Raw genomic sequence first — 19,872 nt, 5'->3', positions numbered from 1 at the left:
CACTGATGGGCCTCCTGATGGCAGCTGGGATTTTGGCCACTGTGTGACACAGAGTGTTGGAATGGATGATGATGATGATGAAGAAGATGATGATATTGGGTTTATATCCTGCCCTATACTCTGAATCTCAGAGCGGTCACAATCTCCTTTTCCTTCCCCCCCCCCTCCCCCAACAACAGACACCCTGTGAGGTGGGTGAGGCTGAGAGGGCTCCCACAGTAGCTGCCCTTTCAAGGACAACTCCTGCGACAGCTATGGCTGACCCAAGGCCATCCCAGCAGCTGCAAGTGGAAGAGTGGGGAATCAAACCCGGTTCTCCCAGATAAAAGTCCACACACTTAACTACTACACCAAACTACTTCTGAGTGTCTCTTGTGGGCCAATGCTCTGATCCAACATTGCTTCTCTTACGTTCTTGTGTTTTTATGAGATGCAGAAGATCTGGCTCACGTTTAGGCTGTTTTAGAAAGGACTCTAACCCTGTCTAGCTGATGGACGATGTAAGCAGTAGACACAAAGCGTCCAAACTGCAAAAGGTCGTCGGCCCATAGTACACTGCATTGGTCAGACTGCGCCTTGAGTATTGTGTGAAGTTCTGGAGGCCTCACTTCCAAAAGGATGTGGGCGGAATGGAGCGGGTGCGGAGGAGAGAGACACGGATGATCAGGGGCCTGGAGACCAAGCCCTGTGAGGAAAGGCAGAGGGACTTGGGAAGGTTAAATATGAGCAGCCAGTGTGATGCAGCGACAAAAAAGGCTAATACAGTCTTGGGGTGTATCAAATGAGACATCACATCCAAACGGCAAGATGTCCCAGTCCCACTGTACACTGCATTAATCAGGCCACATCAGGAGTATTGTGTGGCGTTCTGGAGGCCACACTTCAAGAAGGACATGGACAGAATGGAGCGTGTGCAGAGGAGAGAGACACGGATGATCAGGGGCCTGAAGGCCAAGCCCTAGAAGGAAAGGTTGAGGGACTTTGGAAGGTTTTAGTCTGGAGAAGAGGAGGTGAAGGTGGGGGGGGACAGGATTGCTCTCTGTAAGTATTTGAGGACTGTCACTTAGAGGAGAAGAAGATGATGATATTGGATTTATATCCTGCCCTATACTCTGAATCTCAGAGTCCCAGAGCAGCTCACAATCTCTTTTACCTTCCCACCCACACAACAGACACCCTGTGAGGTGGGTGAGGGTGAGAGGGCTCTCCCAGCAGCTGCCCTTTCAAGGACAACTCCTGTGAGAGCTATGGATGATCCAGGACCATTCCAGCAGCTGCAAGTGGAGGAGTAGAGATGTAAAATTTGTGGAAATTTTGAAGCTTGGAAAAACCCCGGAAATTTTCAGAAAAATTGAAAAAAAAATGCCACATTAGCACTTCTTTTTTCTTTTCCAGATTGAAAGTCATTCTGTTACTTTAGGAACATAAAATATGACCGTGGACAATTTTACTTGTCGTGAAATGATCACAACTAGCATATTAAAAATATAGTGTATCCAAACAATCACTGCAAACAGAATTTACTTTTTAAAAATAATATTTCTTTGTAATTGTAACAAATGAACATATATGAACATATGAAGCTGCCTTATACTGAATCAGACCCTTGGTCCATCAAAGTCAGAATTGCCTTCTCAGACTGGCAGCGGCTCTCCAGGGTCTCAAGCTGAGGATTTTCATGCCTACTTGCCTGGACGCTTTTTGGAGATCCCAGGGATTGAACCTGGGGCCTTCTGCTTACCAAGCAGATGCTCTACCACTGAGCCACCGTCCCTCCCCATGGAGCAACAGTCTCCTGAACGGCTTACTAGTTTATGTGGAACAGACAAAAAAAAACCCCACAAAACAATTTTTAAAAATCTAGAAGTAGCAATTATTCATATTTCCTCTCCACAGTATTAAATAAAAATAAAAAATCCATTCTCATAAAAAGAACTGAAGAGGGGGGAAGTGTATAGAAGGGAGTGTAGGACTAAGTTTCAATGAATGGGCTTGACCTAGGACTTGCTTGTCCTCAGTGCACAGAAATTAGAATAATCTGATACCATACATGTTTTTTAGAAATGATTTGGAAAATATTTGAACACCTTGTCTAAAAATATTTTATTCATGTTAAAATAAAATGTTCCATAAACAATTTTTTCTCTCTCTTCTTTTATTTTTTTCAATTTTTTTCCAATTTTTCGGGAAAAAAAACAAAAAAGGCTTCAGGAAAAGAAAGCTGTTTTTCCCCTGAATTTTTCCGTTTTTTTTCTGGGCCTTCACATCTCTATGGAGGAGCGAGGAATCAAACTCGGTTCTCCCAGAGAAGAGTCTGCACACCTAACGAATATGAAGAAGAAGAAGAAGAAGAAGAAGAAGAAGAAGAAGAAGAAGAAGAAGAAGAAGAAGAAGTAGTAGTAGTCTCCTTTATCTCCTTCCCCCACAACAGACACCCTGTGAAGTTGGTGGAGCTGAGAGAGCTCTCACAGCAGCTGCCCTTTCAAGGACAACCTCTGCAAGAGCTATGGCTAAGCAGTTAGCGGCAAAGCGATTAACATTATATCCAATATGTCTGAAATCTTTTAAGAACTATTTTAATGTTTAGATGGGGGAAACTGCTCAAGCAAATGAACATAAGCACTCCTAAGCAGGAACTCATTAGAAATTGAACATAAGAACATAAATTGATTCTATTATCATGTTGTTGTGATGTTATTGTTTGTTATTTTACTGTAATTTTATCATTTATTTTGTACTCCGCTCTGAGGGAATAGGCAAAATATATGAATAAACAATAATAATAATTATTAATAATAATAATTTGCAAATTAGGCCACACCCCCTGACATCACCATTGTTCCACACAGGGCTTTTTATAGGAAAAGCCCAGCAGGAACTCATTTGCAAATTAAGCCACACCCCCTGACATCACCATTGTTCCACACAGGGCTTTTTTATAGGAAAAGCCCAGCAGGAACTCATTTGCAAGTTAGGCCACACCCCCTGACATCACCATTGTTCCGCGCAGGGCTTTTTGTAGGAAAAGCCCAGCAGGAACTCATTTGCCTATTAGGCCACACCCCCGATATCACCATTGTTCCACACAGGGCTTTTTGTAGGAAAAGCCCAGCAGGAACTCATTTGCAAATTAGGGCACACCCGCTGACATCACCATTGCAAATTAGGCCACACTCCCTGGCATCACCATTGTTTCGCACAAGCCCAGCAGGAACTCATTTTCAAATTAGGCCACACCCCCTGACACCAAGCCAGCCGCAACTGAACATAAGAACATAAGAGAAGCCATGTTGGATCAGGCCAACGGCCCATCAAGTCCAACACTCTGTGTCACACAGTGGCAAAAAATGTTATATACACACATACACTGTGGCTAATAGCCACTGATGGACCTGTGCTCCATACACTGTGGCTAATAGCCACTGATGGACCTGTGCTCCATATTTTTATCTAAACCCCTCTTGAAGGTGGCTATACTTGTGGCCGCCACCACCTCCTGTGGCAGTGAATTCCACATGTTAATCACCCTTTGGGTGAAGAAGTACTTCCTTTTATCCGTCTTAACCTGTCTGCTCAGCAATTTCATCGAATGCCCACGAGTTCTTGTATTGTGAGAAAGGGAGAAAAGTACTTCTTTCTCTACTTTCTCCATTCCATGCATTATCTTGTAAACCTCTATCATGTCACTGCGTTCCTGTCCGTTCCTGCTCAAAACCCCCCCAGCAGAGTAGGCAAAAGGGGCAGTAGCGGCACCTCTGCCTTGCTCCGCGGACCAGTTCCTAACAGGCCACAGACCAGGACTGGCCCACGACCCGGGGGTCGGGGACCCCTGCTCTAACCTGATCTCGCATTGAGCGGGGGGGGGGGGTGGATGAGAAGGCCTGTGGCACAATCCCAAGGGTGCCTACAGGTTCAAAAAGGCCGGGGACCAACACTCCCTCTAAGCCAGGGGTAGCCAAACTGTGGCTCTTTCACACTTATTGTGTGGCTCTTGGAGTCCCCAAGACCTCATTGGCCGGCTTGAAAAAGGTATTCCTTTCTTTAAATCGCTTTTTCCAGCAAAGGCAGCTGGTGGCTTGGAGAATGCATTTAAAGTTGCTTTCTTTCCACCTCTCCCTCCCTTCTCATTCCCATCTATTTCCCTCCCTCCCACCCTTCCTGTCTTGTAGCTCTCTGTGGAGAAATGCCATCTTAGTTAATGGTGGTGCTTGGTTGGGAGGGAACATGAAACTGCTAAGGCAGGCTTTGTGGCCTAGCCTTCCCTTCACTCCCTCCTCACTTCCGGAGTTAAACCATCAACTCTAGGGGGAAAGCCTCCTAGAGGGGCAGGAAGTTCTTTTTTTTATTATTGGAGTGAGGCTGGAAAAGGTCAGTTCTCGGCTGGCCCTCAAGGAGAGAGGTTGTCAGTCTGTGGGCTCCTGACTGTGGGAGAGGCCTTCTCAAGAGGAGGAGGACTCCAGGCAGTCAGACCTAGGAAGTCATCCACAAGGCAAGGCAAGTTTAGACCAGGGATGGGAGGATGTGTTTAAATCCACCTTTTATTTGTCCTTCTGGTTGCTGTGCGGGTGCTGTGCTAAACTGTTAAATGCAACTGCTTTTGTTTTTTTCTTTTCTTTTCTTTTTCTCTTCTAATTAAATATTTTTACTGTTTTGAATGCTGGCAGTCAAACTTTATACCACATAGATCCCCAACCGCTTTAGACCACGTTGCTTTATGAAGGGGGCCCCGGGGAAAGGCATGTAGTTGGATAAGGTGCCAATCCTCCAGGGGCTCCCCAAAGAAGTGCTGTGGTCTCTGTGATACCCAAGTACAGAGTGGCAGAGGACCTTGAAGCCTGGCCTCAGAGCTGGAGAGGGGGATTGGGAGTCCTGCTCCTCTCAATCCGAACCCCTAGACTGAGCAGGTGGTGGCAGCGAGCCCAAGTGGCCGGAGGAGAAATAGCTCCCTCCAAAAAGGGGAACGGGGTCTGGTAGGCAAACAAGGGCCGTTCCGTCACACTCTCAAACATCTGATGCTCATGTTTTGTGACTCTCAGACATCTGACATTTATTCTACGTGGCAAGTTTAAGCAAGTTTGGCCACCCCTGTTCTAAGCTGTGGAGTCTTGTGAGCAAAAATTCTATTTCGTGAGCTACTGGCATTAAAGATATTATAGCTTTGGGAAACGTGCAGAAAAGGCCAACTAGAATGATTCAAGGGGTGGAACACTTTCCCTATGAAGAAAGGTAAAAACTCTTGGGGCTCTTTTGCTTGGAAAAACGTCGACTGTGGGGTGACATGAGAGAGGTTTACAAGATTATGCACGGGATAGAGAAGGGACTTGTTCATAAATGATTTGGAGTTGGGAGTGAGCAGTGAAGTGGCCAAGTTTGCAGATGACACTAAAGTGTTCAGGGTGGTGAGAACCAGAGAGGATGGTGAGGCACTCCAAAGGGATCTGTTGAGGCTGGGTGAGTGGGCGTCAACGTGGCAGATGAGGTTCAGTGTGGCCAAGTGCAAAGTAATGCACATTGGGGCCAAGAATCCCAGCTACAAATACAAGTTGATGGGGTGTGAACTGGCAGAGACTGACCAAGAGAGAGATCTTGGGGTCGTCGTAGATAACTCACTGAAAATGTCAAGACAGTGTGTGATTGCAATAAAAAAGGCCAACGCCATGCTGGGAATTATTAGGAAGGGAACTGAAAACAAATCAGCCAGTATCATAATGCCCCTGTATAAATCGATGGTGTGGTCTCATTTGGAATACTGTGTGCAATTCTGGTCACCGCACCTCAAAAAGGATATTATAGCATTGGAAAAAGTCCAGAAAAGGGCAACTAGAATGATTAAAGGGTTGGAACACTTTCCCTATGAAGAAAGGTTAAAACGCTTGGGGCTCTTTAGCTTGGAGAAACGTTGACTGCGGGGTGACGTGATAGAGGTTTATAAGATAATGCATGGGATGGAGAAAGTAGAGAAAGAAGTACCGGTACTTTTCTCCCTTTCTCACAATACAAAAACTCGTGGGCATTCAATAAAATTGCTGAGCAGTCAGGTTAAAACGGATAAAAGGAAGTCCTTCTTCACCCAAAGGGTGATTAACATGTGGAATTCATTGCCACAGGAGGTGGTGGCGGCTACAAGCAAGGACAGTTTCAAGAGGGGGTTAGATAAAAATATGGAGCAGAGGTACATCAGTGGCTATTAGCCACAGTGTGTATATATATATAAAAAAATTTGGCCCCTGCGTGACACAGAGTGTTGGACTGGATGAGCCATTGGCCTGATCCAACATGGCTTCTCTTATGTTCTTATGTGATCCAGAGTGTTGGACTGGATGGGCCGTTGGCCTGATCCAACAGGGCTTCTCTTCTGTTCTTATGTGACACAGAGTGTTGGACTGGATGGGCCATTGGCCTGATCCAACATGGCTTCTCTTATGTTCTTATGTGACACAGAGTGTTGGACTGGAAGGGCCACTGGCCTGCTCCAACATGGCTTCTCTTATGTTCTTACGTGACACAGAGTGTTGGACTGGATGGGCCGTTGGCCTGATCCAACATGGTTTCTCTTATGTTCTTATGTGACACAGAGTGTTGGACTTGATGGGCCGTTGGCCTGATCCAACATGGCTTCTCTTATGTTCTTATGCGACACAGAGTGTTGGACTGGATGGGCCGTTGGCCTGATTCCACATGGCTTCTCCTTACGCTAATCCTGTCTTGTTGTGGGATGGCAATCAAGCTCTTGGGAGGTCATGTATCTCACAGCCCACTTTGTATCTGCTCCTTTAAGGAAAGAAGAATTGCCTGACCTTCAAGCGACTCACTTGCCAAAAAAAGAACTCGCAACACCAATAAAACACTACTTAGCCGAGAACCCAACAGAGCGAAAAGTTTGAGATGGAGAGACAGCGGCTTGTGGAGAAGTCATTTCATGCATGGATTTCTTTAAATAGCCATATGTAAGCTATTGTCCCTGTTTATACATTAAAAAAAGGGGACTGAAATAGATATGCAATGAGAGAATCGCAAAAATTTGCCTGGCCGGCTTAAAACAGATGAATTCCTGCTCTTTCCCTCTCTCCATTTTATCTTCCCGGCCTACTGTTCCTCAGCAGCCCAAACTCCTTTAAAAGGTAAAGGTAAATAAGTAGTCCCATGTGCAGGGGTGGAAATCTAGCAGGAGTGCCTTTGCATATTAGGCCACACCCACCTGATGTAGCCAATCCTCCAACAGCTTACAAAAAAGAGCCTTGTAAGCTCTTGGAGGATTGGCTACCTCAGTTAATATGCAAAGGAGCTCCTGCCAGAATTCCACCCCCTGCCCCTGTGCAAGCACCAGTCGTTTCCGACTCTGGGGTGACATTGCTTTCGCATTTTCACGGCAGACGTTTTTACGGGGTGGTTTGCCATTTGCCTTCCCCTGTCATCTACGCTTCCCCCCCAGCAAGCTGGGGACTCATTTGACCAACCTCGGAAGGATGGGAGGCCGAGTCAACCTGGAGGCGGCTACCTGAAAACCCAGCTTCCGCCGGGGATCGAACTCAGGTCGTGAGCAGAGCTTCGGACTGCAGCACTGCAGCTTTAACACTCTGCGCCACGGGGTTCTTTCTGATACAGAGCTTGGACTGCGGCACCGCAGCTTGCCACTCTGTGCCACGGGGCTCCTCCTTTACCTGTCTGCAGTCCACACCTCCTCTTACCCCACGCCCCACTGTTAGGATATTCCCAGACCAGACTTTCACTTCCATCAGTTTTCCTCACTTGTGCTTTTCCTGCTTCCTCTGAACAGAGAGTGTTTGTCAACATCCCGTGGCATCCTTCGCGCAGGAAGTGCCAGGTTAGCGAGGTGAGAAAGAACACCTAAAAGACGGCCAGCGACAGGAAGGAATAAGCTGGTTTTTGCCAGAGAAAGATAGACAATGAAGGGAAGGGAAAAATTAGCGACACTGGAACACTGCAGCATCTAGAGCGCGGAGGCCCAGGGGCTCTTTTTTGTAGCAGGAACTCCTTTGCATATTGGGCCACACCCTCCCTGATGCAGCCAATTTTCCAAGAGCTTCCAGGGCTCTTAGTACGGGGCCTCCTGTAAGCTCCAGCAGGATTGGCTACATCAGGGGGTGTGGCCTAATATGCAAAGGAGCTCCTGCTACAAAAAATCAATCAATCTATCCATCCGTCCGTCCATCCAACTAGCCATCCATCCATCTATCTATATATCTAGGGCTTTTTTTGTAGCAGGAATTCCTTTGTCTATTAGGCCACACACACCCTGATGTAGCCAATCCTCCAAGAGTTTGCAGGGCTCTTACAGGGCCTACTGCAAGCTCCAACAGGATTGGCTACATCAGGGCGGTGTGGCCTAATAGGCAAAGGAGTTCCTGCTACAAAAAATCCATCCATCCATCCTCTCTCTCTCTTTCTACCTACCTACCCCTTCTTTTGTAGCAGGGACTCCTTTGCATATTAGGCCACACACCCCTGATGTAGCCAATCCTCCAAGAGCTTACAGGGGTCTTAGTACAGGGCCTCCTGTAAGCTCCAGCAGGATTGGCTACATCAGGGGTATGTGGCCTAATATGCAAAGGAGCTCCTGCTACTAAAAATCAAACAATCCATTCGTCTATCCATCCATCCATTCATCTATCTATCTAGGGCTTTTTCTGTAGCAGGAATTCCTTTGCCTATTAGGCCACACACCCCCTGATGTAGCCAATCCTCCAAGAGTTTGCAGGGCTCTTCTTACAGGGCCTACTGTAAGCTCCAGCAGGATTGGCTACATCAGGGGGGTGCGGCCTAATATGCAAAGGAGTTCCTGCTACAAAAAATCCATCCATCCATCCTCTCTCTTTCTCTCTCTCTACCTACCTACCTACCTACCTCTTTTTTTTAGCAGGGACTCCTTTGCGTATTAGGCCAGACACCCCTGATGTAGCCAATCCTCCAAGAGCTTACATAGACCCTGTACTAAGAGCCCTGTAAGCTCCAGGAGGATTGGCTACATCGGGTGTGTGGCCTAATAGGCAAAGGAGTTTCTGCTAAAAAAAAGCCCTAATATTAGGCCACCCCTCCCTGATGTAGCCAATCTTCCAAGGATTTACAGGGCTCTTCATACAGGGCCTCCTGTAAGCTCCAGGAGGATTGGCTACATCAGGGGGGTGTGGCCTAATAGGCAAAGAAGTTTCTGCTACAAAAAAGCCCTGATATTAGACCACACGCTCCTGATGAAGCCAATCCTCCAAGAGCTTACAGGGCTCTTAGTACAGGGCCTATTTAAGCTCCAGGAGGATTGGCTACATCAGCAGGGTGTGGCCTAATATGCAAAGGAGTTTCTGCTCCAAAAGAAGCCTTGGGGATGATGCCCAATGTTTGTGAGCCTACAGGCCCACTGGGGATTCTGAGACGGTGCGGTGGGCAAAGCAACAAAACGGCTGACACATGACGGCTGCTGCAGTAGGCGGAGCTAGCCAGACGATGGCTTGCCCAGCTCCGCTTTGGTAACACAGTGCAGATCCTTGTGTTGTGGCGGTGGCAGCTGCCAAAGTAACATTGCAAAAAAAAAATCTGCATGGCCAATCACATCTCCAGCGCCCAGTCAGAAACTGCACTGGGTAAAAGCCCTCCCTGGCCCAACCCACTTTTAAAAAACACTTAGCGGGTGCCAGAAAAGGTATCGGTGAGCCCCGTGGAGCCTCGATCAACATCTCTTTGCAAAGTCTCAGCAGGTCTCCACCAGATTCTAGCTTCCAGGTTCTGAAAGTCCCATGCTCCTTCACAAAATCGTCCAGCAACGGTCGCCCGGTAGTGACAACAGAGCTTTAATGGAAGAAGAAGAAGACTGTAGATTTATACTCAGCACTTCTCTCTGAATCAGAGTCTCAGAGTGGCTTACAATCTCCTTTACTCCCCCCCACCCCACAACAGAGACCCTGTGAGGTGGGTGAGGCTGAGAGAGCTCTCCCAGAAGCTGCCCTTTCAAGGACAACTCCTACCAGAGCCAAGTGGAGGAGTGGGGAATCAAACCCAGTTCTCCCAGATAAGAGAGCTCTGGCTGACCCAAAACCATTCTAGCAGCTGCAAGTGGAGGAGGGCAGAATCAAACCCAGTGCTGTTAGCTGCCCTGAGCCTGCTTCGGCGGGGGAGGGCGGGATATAAATAAAATTTTACATTACATTTTACATTACATTACATTACAGTTCTTCCAGATAAGACAGTTCTGGCTGACCCAAGGCCATTCCAGCAGCTGCTAGTGGAGGAGTGGAGAATCAAACCCGGTTCTCCCAGATAAGAGAGCTATGGCAGACCCAAGGCCATTCCTGCAGGTGCAAGTGGAGGAGTGGGGAATCAAACCTGACCCAAGGACATTCCAGCAGCTGCAAGTGGAGGAGTGGGGAATCAAACCTGACCTAAGGCCACTCCAGCAGCTGCAAGTGGAGGAGTGGGGAATCAAACCCGGTTCTCCCAAATAAGAGAGCTCTGGCTGACCCAAGGCCATTCCAGCAGCTGCAAGTGGAGGAGTGGGGAATAAAACCCGGTTCTTCCAGATAAGAGAGCTATGGCTGACCCAAAGCCATTCCAGCAGGTGCAAGTGGAAGAGCAGGGAATCAAACCCGGTTCTCCCAGATAAGAGAGCTCTGGCTGACCCAAGGCCATTCCAGCAGCTGCAAGTGGAGGAGTGGGGAATCAAACCCGGTTCTCCCAGATAAGAGAGCTCCGGCTGACCCAAGGCCATTCCAGCAGGTGCAAGTGGAGGAGTGGGGAATCAAACCCCGTTCTCCCAGATAAGAGAGCTCTGGCTGACCCAAGGCCATCCCAGCAGCTGCAAGTGGAGGAGGGGGGAATCCAACCTGGTTCTCCCAGATAAGAGAGCTCTGGCAGACCCAAGGCCATTCCAGCAGCTGCAAGCGGAGGAGTGGGGAATCAAACCCGGTTCTCCCAGATAAGAGAGCTCTGGCTGACCCAAGGCCATTCCAGCAGCTGCAAGTGAAGGAGCGAGGAATCCAACCCAGTTCTCCCAGCTAAGAGTCTGCACAGTTAACTGCTACACCAAACTCGCTCTCTACAAAACGCTTTTCATGAGATAATGCCGCACAAACACACTCTTCGAGACCCCAATTTAGTAAAGTGTGGATTTAGAATCCCAGAGTTGGAAGGGGCCCTACAGGCCTTCTATTCCAACCCCCTGTTCAATGCAGGATCAGCCTACAGCATCCCTGATGAGCAGACCTGAAGAAGTGAGCAGCGGCTCAAGAAAGCTCATCTCCGGCCACGTTTGTTTTTTTTTTTGTCTTGAAAGCGCTCCTGGGCTCTTTCCTACTGCTACAGACAGGCTAACACGGCTACCCATCTCGATCTGTCTCCACGGAAGGCACATTCAGCCGTACAGAATAGAAATCCATCAACCTTGTGATATCAAGACAGATGGACTCCCATTCCAGCTTTATCTGAAGAAGTGAGCAGAAACTCAGAGAAGCTCCGTCCCTGCCACAAATTCTGCTACTGGACTTTTAACTCTTTTCTACTGCTACAGATGCCAAGATCGACAAGGAGATTGACAACAGGCTGGCAAAGGCAAACCGTGCATTTGGCCGACTGCACAAAAGAGTGTGGAGCAACAAGCATCTGAAAAAAGGCACAAAGATCAATGTTTACAAAGCGGTTGTGATGACAACCCTCATCTACGGCTCCAAATCGTGGGTTTTATACCGTCATCACCTGCGACTCCTTGAGCGCTTCCATCAGAGCTGCCTTCGCACCATCCTCAACATCCACTGGAGTGACTTTGTGACCAACAATGAAGTCCTCAAGAGGGCGGAGGTTACCAGCATCGAGGCACTGCTGTTGAAGATGCAGCTGCGCTGGGCAGGGCATATTTCTAGGATGGAAAACCACCGCCTTCCCAAGATTGCTCTGTATGGCGAACTTTCCACCGGCCATCGAAATAGAGGGGCACCAAAGAAGAGGTACAAGGACTCCTTGAAGAAATCCCTTGGCACCTGTCGCATCAACCATCACCAGTGGTCTGACCTAGCCTCATATCGCAAAGCGTGGAGGCACACCATCCACCAGGCTGTCTCTTCCTTTGAGAACGCACGCATAGCTGGTCTTGAGGACAAAAGGAGATTGAGGAAGAATCGCACTGCTACAGCACCAACCCCAAATCAGACTTTTCCCTGCAGCCACTGTGGCCGGATCTGCCTGTCCCGCATTGGTCTTGTCAGCCACCAGCGAGCCTGCAGCAGACGTGGACTACTGCACCCTTCTTAAATCTTCGTTCACGAAGTCAAGCCAAGAGAGAGAGACAGCTACAGACAGACTAATACAGCTACCCATCTCGATCTAAGCTAATGCACCAAGAAAAGAAAACCGCAAGTTAGTTCAAGTTGGATATTAGGAGCGTCCCATTCAGTCGTGTGTGTGTGTGTAAGAGAGAGAGGGGGAGAGAGAGAGAGAGAGAGAGAGAGAGATTAATTTGTGTGTGTGTTTCTTTCCCTGAGACACAAAGTCAACAGGGTTAAATAAAACAAGTTCACTTTTATTTATGGTATGAACATAAGGCTGAGGAAAGTAAGGTAGAGGTAATAATATTGCTTTCCCCTTGAGCTTTTTAAACAGTTTTCCTATTCTGGCATCCTGGATCTTGTGTTACGGATCGACTCTTTTTAGTCAGCGGGTTTTATGCTGATCTTCACCTCACCTTCGCTCAATCTGACCTCTTCTTTTCACCTCTCAACTCCCTAGCTGCCGACTCCAAAATTAGCTCAGAGAGCTCCCAGAGCGTTCCAGATAACTCCCAGATAGCCGCATTAGCATCTGCTTTATTATCAATATTATGGACTGGGAAGGAACTGGCCATGGTGAAAATTAAAACAGAGACTCCCCTGATGTTGAAACTGCACAGACAGAACAACAGCAAACCCTGCCCACAGAAAGCAAAAACCCCTGGAAGGGAAAGGCATACATCGTTAGGTTTTAATCAAGAGAGCCGCTGGACCTGGAAGGAGGATTCGCCCGCCCTGTAATGAAATTGTTGCTCATATATTAATAAAAAATCTTTCTGCCCGAGAGGCTGCTGGCACGCAAAATCTTCTGCCCCCGTGCCAAAGGGCTGGAACGACGTTCCCTGGCAGCCAGGCCTGTAGGAATCATGGCCAGACCAGAAATCTGTATCGATCGCTTCACCTTTCCAGAAAATGCTGAGAGACGGGGAGAAGAAAATCCACATACAAGAAGCGGCTCGGCTCGGCTGAAGGAATGCCATGGATTTGGAACCCCAAGGGATTGGATGATATTGTTCCTTTGTGAATAGGGTTGCCACCCTCCAGGCGGGAAGAGCCGTGGCTCATGGAAGTGACTCTGCTTTGTGTGAAGGAGGTCCCGGGTTCAATCCCTGGCACCTCCACTTAAAAAGAACCAAGAATTGGCTGATGTGACCAGGGCTGGCCGTGCCACCACGCAAACTAGGCAACTGCATTTGGGCACCACATTTAAAGAAGGATCTAGACAAGCTGGAACGGGTCCAAAGGAGGGCGACGAAGATGGTGAGGGGACTGGAGACCAAGTCTTATGAGGAAAGGTTGAAGGAGCTGGGCATGTTTAGCCTGGAGAGGAGGCGGCTCAGAGGTGATAGGATCACCATCTTCACGTCCTTGAAGGGCTGTCCTATAGAGGATGGGGTGGAATTGTATTCTGTGGCCCCGGAAGGTAGGACCAGAACCAATGGGTTGAAATTAAATTAAAAGACTTTCCGGCTCAACATTAGGAAGAACTTCCTGACCGTTAGAGCGGTTCCTCAGTGGAACAGGCTTCCTCAGGAGGTGGCGGGCTCTCCTTCCTTGGAGGTTTTTAAACAGAGGCTCGATGGCCATCTGACAGCAATGAAGATCCTGTGAATTTAGGGGGAGGTGTTTGTGAGTTTCCTGCATTGTGCAGGGGGTTGGACTAGATGACCCTGGAGGTCCCATCCAGCTCTATGATTCTATGCCTAGGGTGCGGCGTTCTGGAGGCACTGAATTGGGCAACTCACTTCTGTGTGCGTCTCCTCTCTTGCTTCTTGAAAGAGAGGAGATGCTGGTTGTTTCCTCTTCAACTTTGCTGCTTCTGTGGACCTCTACAAGATTAATTATCACCCATCCCTAAAACATTTTCCCCTTTCCTCCCTCATCTTCCTAGTTAGCTCTTGTACGGGTTTGCTGTGTCCACCTTAGTTTTATCCTGTAAAGAACAGCCAAGTTATTTCCAAGATTTCTCATAGGGACAATCTCAATATACATAAGTGGAGATCCCAGTACCCAGCCCCTCTCGCTCTGTCTCTGAGCTAATTTCCCCAAACTAAGTGGAGACTGCCTGTTTTTCGGTAAAGAAAAAGAAGAAGATGATGATGATATTGGATTTATATCCCACCCTATACTCTGAATCTCAGAGTCTCAGAGTGGTCACAATCTTCTATTATCTTCCCCCCACCCACATCAGATACCCTGTGAGGTGAGTGGGGCTGAGAGAGCTCTGACAGCAGCTGCCCTTTCAAGGACAACCTCTGTCAGAGCTACGGCTGAACCAAGGCCATTCCAGCAGCTGCAAGTGGAGGAGTGGGGAATCAAACCTGGTCAGAGTCAGCGCATTTAACCACTACGCCAAACTGGTTCTCAATACTGACCTTGACAGGCCAAGAATCTTATTCACTATAACGCAGCTTCATATGTTTCCATGGAGATCTTCTGAGATTATACCTGATCTCCAGGTGAAAGAGGTCCTTTCCCCAGGAGAAAATGGCTGTACTGGAGAGTGGACTCTGTGGCATTATACTCTGGTGAGGTCCCTTGTACTTGAGGGGGGGGGCAACAGTGGGAGGGCTTCTAGTATCCTGGCCCCAGTGATGGACCTCCTGATGGCACTCGTGATAGCACTTGGTTCTTTGGCCACTGTGCGACACCGAGTGTCAGACTGGATGGGCCATTGGCCTGATCTAAAAGAGCCAGTTTGGTGTAGTGGTTCAGTGTGCGGACTCTTATCTGGGAGAACCGGGTTTGATTCCCCACTCCTCCACTTGCAGCTGCTGGAATGGTCTTGGGTCAGCCAGAGCTCTCTTATCTGGGGGAAGCGGGTTTGATTCCCCACTCCTCCACTTGCAGCTGCTGGAATGGCCTTGGGTCAGCCAGAGCTCTCTTATCTGGGAGAACCGGGTTTGATTCCCCCACTCCTCCACTTGCAGCTGCTGGAATGGCCTTGGGTCAGCCAGAGCTCTCTTATCTGGGAGAACCGGGTTTGATTCCCCCACTCCTCCACTTGCAGCTGCTGGAATGGCCCTGGGTCAGCCATAGCTCTCTTATCTCAGAGAACTGGGTTTGATTCCCCAGTCCTCCACTTGCAGCTGCTGGGATGGCCTTGGGTCAGCCATAGCTCTCTTATCTCAAAGAACTGGGTTTGATTCCCCACTCCTCCACTTGCACCTGCTGGAATGGCCCTGGGTCAGCCATAGCTCTCTTATCTCAGAGAACTGGGTTTGATTCCCCACTCCTCCACTTGCACCTGCTGGAATGGCCTTGGGTCAGCCAGAGCTCTCTTATCTGGGAGAACCGGGTTTGATTCCCCCACTCCTCCACTTGCAGCTGCTGGAATGGCCTTGGGTCAGCCAGAGCTCTCTTATCTGGGAGAACCGGGTTTGATTCCCCCACTCCTCCACTTGCAGCTGCTGGAATGGTCTTGGGTCAGCCAGAGCTCTCTTATCTGGGAGAAGCGGGTTTGATTCCCCACTCCTCCACTTGCAGCTGCTGGAATAGCCTTGGGTCAGTCAGAGCTCTCTTATCTGGGAGAACCGGGTTTGATTTCCCCACTCCTCCACTTGCAGCTGCTGGAATGGCCTTGGGTCAGCCAGAGCTCTCTTATCTGGGAGAACCGGGTTTGATTCCCCACTCCTCCAGTGGTTCTTTGGCCACTCCACAGTGGTTCTTTGGCCACTGTGCGACACCGAGTGTCAGATTGGATGGGCCATTGGCCTGATCTAAGAGAGCCAGTTTGGTGTAGTGGCTCAGTGTGCGGACTCTTATCTGGGAGAACCGGGTTTGATTCCCCACTCCTCCACCCGCAGCTGCTGGAATGGCCTTGGGTCAGCCATAGCTCATGTAGGAGTTGTCCTTGAAAGGGCAGCTTCTGGGAGAGCTCTCTCAGCCCCACCCACCTTACAGGGTGTCTGTTGTGGGGAAAAGGAAGGTAAAGGAAATTGTGAGACTCTTAAGATTCAGAGTATAGGGCGGGATATACATCCAATACCATCATCATCGTCTTCATTTTCTTCTTCTTCTTCATACCTGCCCTACCCCAGATTCCACCCCTCAAATCTTCAGTTATTTCCCAAGCAGGATTTGGCCAATGCTGCCTGCAAACCTCCACCATCAGCTTCCTTTTCGTTACGTGGTTTCGCCCAAGGAAACGAGCCGCCCGTCTTTCAGAAAGGGACGCCTGCAAATGAGCCGGTGGAAGCCTTTGGCATCGGAACCAATTTTGAGTAATTCTGTACACGGGGGTCACCGAGCGATGTTGCTGGAGCGCGCTATCATCTAATTTGCAACATGAATACCTGCGGCTTGTGACGCTCCGCTGCCTCACAAATTAAGCCGCGTTTCCCCGAGAAGCTCTTCTGCATCTCAGGAATGCCAGCTAAGATTTAGAGCAGGGAAACACCAGCAGGACACGGAGTGGCCAGTGGGGTACTCAAGTAGCGATGCCAAACAAACTAAAAACATGCCTTACTCGAGCATTCAAGCGCCATAGGAAACTGCGTTTCCCCAAAACTGTCATGTGCAGCATTCCAGGTGCCAAGAAGAAATCCTTTCTGTTTTAATTCAGAAAAATCCTGACTCAAGAAAGATCTTGAACGGGTCCAGAGGAGGGCGATGAAGATGGTGAGGGGTCTGGAGACCAAGTTCTATGAGGAAAGGTTGAAGGAGCTGGGGATGTTTAGCCTGGAGAGGAGGCGGCTGAGAGGTGATAGGATCACCATCTTCAAGGACTTGAAGGGCTGTCCTATAGAGGATGAGGGGTCTGGAGACCAAGTCCTATGAGGAAAGGTTGAAAGAGCTGGGGATGTTTAGGCTGGAGAGGAGGCGGCTGAGAGGTGATAGGATCACCATCTTCAAGGACTTGAAGGGCTGTCCTCTAGAGGATGGGGTGGAATTGTTTTCTGTGGCCCCAGAAGATAGGACCAGATCCAACGGGTTGAAATTAAATCAAAAGAGTTTCCGGCTCAAGATTAGGTAGAACTTCCTGACCGTTAAAGGGGTTCCTCAGTGGAACAGGCTTCCTCCACGGGAGATGGCGGGCTCTCCTTCCTTGGAGGTTTTTAAATAGAGGCTAAAGGGCCCTCTGACAGCACTGAAGATCCTGTGAATTTGGGGGGAGGTATTTGTGGGTTTCCTGCATTGTGCAGGGGGTTGGACTAAATGACCCTGGAGGTCCCTTCCAACTCTAGGATTCTATGATTCTCCTTTGGAGGTACTTCAACAGAGGCTAGATGGCCATCTGACAGCACTGAAGATCCTGTGAATTTGGGGGGAGGTATTTGTGGGTTTCCTGCATTGTGCAGGGGGTTGGACTAAATGACCTTGGAGGTCCCTTCCAACTCTAGGATTCTATGATTCTCCTTTGGAGGTACTTCAACAGAGGCTAGATGGCCATCTGACAGCACTGAATATCCTGTGAATTTGGGGGGAGGTATTTGTGGGTTTCCTGCATTGTGCAGGGGGTTGGACTAAATGACCCTGGAGGTCCCTTCCAACTCTAGGATTCTATGATTCTCCTTTGGAGGTACTTCAACAGAGGCTAGATGGCCATCTGACAGCACTGAATATCCTGTGAATTTGGGGGGAGGTATTTGTGGGTTTCCTGCATTGTGCAGGGGGTTGGACTAAATGACCCTGGAGGTCCCTTCCAACTCTAGGATTCTATGATTCTCCTTTGGAGGTACTTCAACAGAGGCTAGATGGCCATTTGACAGCACTGAATATCCTGTGAATTTGGGGGGAGGTATTTGTGGGTTTCCTGCATTGTGCAGGGGGTTGGACTAAATGACCCTGGAGGTCCCTTCCAACTCTAGGATTCTATGATTCTCCTTTGGAGGTTCTTCAACAGAAGCTAGGTGGCCATCTGACAGCACTGAAGATCCTGTGAATTTGGGGGGGGGGGGTGTATTTGTGGGTTTCCTGCATTGTGCAGGGGGTTGGACTAAATGACCCTGGAGGTCCCTTCCAACTCTAGGATTCTATGATTCTCCTTTGGAGGTACTTCAACAGAGGCTAGATGGCCATCTGACAGCACTGAAGATCCTGTGAATTTGGGGGGAGGTATTTGTGGGTTTCCTGCATTGTGCAGGGGGTTGGACTAAATGACCCTGGAGGTCCCTTCCAACTCTAGGATTCTATGATTCTCCTTTGGAGGTTCTTCAACAGAAGCTAGATGGCCATCTGACAGCACTGAAGATCCTGTGAATTTGGGGGGGGGGGTGTATTTGTGGGTTTCCTGCATTGTGCAGGGGGTTGGACTAAATGACCCTGGAGGTCCCTTCCAACTCTAGGATTCTATGATTCTCCTTTGGAGGTTCTTCAACAGAAGCTAGGTGGCCATCTGACAGCACTGAAGATCCTGTGAATTTGGGGGGGGGTGTATTTGTGGGTTTCCTGCATTGTGCAGGGGGTTGGACTAAATGACCCTGGAGGTCCCTTCCAACTCTAGGATTCTATGATTCTCCTTTGGAGGTACTTCAACAGAGGCTAGATGGCCATCTGACAGCACTGAAGATCCTGTGAATTTGGGGGGAGGTATTTGTGGGTTTCCTGCATTGTGCAGGGGGTTGGACTAAATGACCCTGGAGGTCCCTTCCAACTCTAGGATTCTATGATTCTCCTTTGGAGGTACTTCAACAGAGGCTAGATGGCCATCTGACAGCACTGAATATCCTGTGAATTTGGGGGGAGGTATTTGTGGGTTTCCTGCATTGTGCAGGGGGTTGGACTAAATGACCCTGGAGGTCCCTTCCAACTCTAGGATTCTATGATTCTCCTTTGGAGGTTCTTCAACAGAAGCTAGATGGCCATCTGACAGCACTGAAGATCCTGTGAATTTGGGGGGGGGGGGGTGTATTTGTGGGTTTCCTGCATTGTGCAGGGGGTTGGACTAAATGACCCTGGAGGTCCCTTCCAACTCTAGGATTCTATGATTCTCCTTTGGAGGTACTTCAACAGAGGCTAGATGGCCATCTGACAGCACTGAATATCCTGTGAATTTGGGGGGAGGTATTTGTGGGTTTCCTGCATTGTGCAGGGGGTTGGACTAAATGACCCTGGAGGTCCCTTCCAACTCTAGGATTCTATGATTCTCCTTTGGAGGTACTTCAACAGAGGCTAGATGGCCATCTGACAGCACTGAATATCCTGTGAATTTGGGGGGAGGTATTTGTGGGTTTCCTGCATTGTGCAGGGGGTTGGACTAAATGACCCTGGAGGTCCCTTCCAACTCTAGGATTCTATGATTCTCCTTTGGAGGTTCTTCAACAGAAGCTAGGTGGCCATCTGACAGCACTGAAGATCCTGTGAATTTGGGGGGGGGGTGTATTTGTGGGTTTCCTGCATTGTGCAGGGGGTTGGACTAAATGACCCTGGAGGTCCCTTCCAACTCTAGGATTCTATGATTCTCCTTTGGAGGTACTTCAACAGAGGCTAGATGGCCATCTGACAGCACTGAAGATCCTGTGAATTTGGGGGGAGGTATTTGTGGGTTTCCTGCATTGTGCAGGGGGTTGGACTAAATGACCCTGGAGGTCCCTTCCAACTCTAGGATTCTATGATTCTCCTTTGGAGGTTCTTCAACAGAAGCTAGATGGCCATCTGACAGCAC

General features: G+C 48.8%; 1 protein-coding gene across 2 annotated transcripts in view; it reads right to left on the bottom strand.

The window, feature by feature from the left end:
• The window catches only part of FAM168A (family with sequence similarity 168 member A), a 64,149-nt gene that overhangs the window by 33,042 nt on the left and 11,235 nt on the right, over positions 1-19,872 (bottom strand). The gene's annotated exons all lie outside the window — the stretch shown is intronic.

This window comes from Heteronotia binoei, unplaced genomic scaffold (assembly GCF_032191835.1).
Source record: "Heteronotia binoei isolate CCM8104 ecotype False Entrance Well unplaced genomic scaffold, APGP_CSIRO_Hbin_v1 ptg001531l, whole genome shotgun sequence".
Lineage (NCBI taxonomy): Eukaryota > Metazoa > Chordata > Lepidosauria > Squamata > Gekkonidae > Heteronotia > Heteronotia binoei.
The sequence above is the reverse complement of the archived record's forward strand: the minus strand, read 5'-3'. Positions and strand labels throughout refer to the sequence as shown.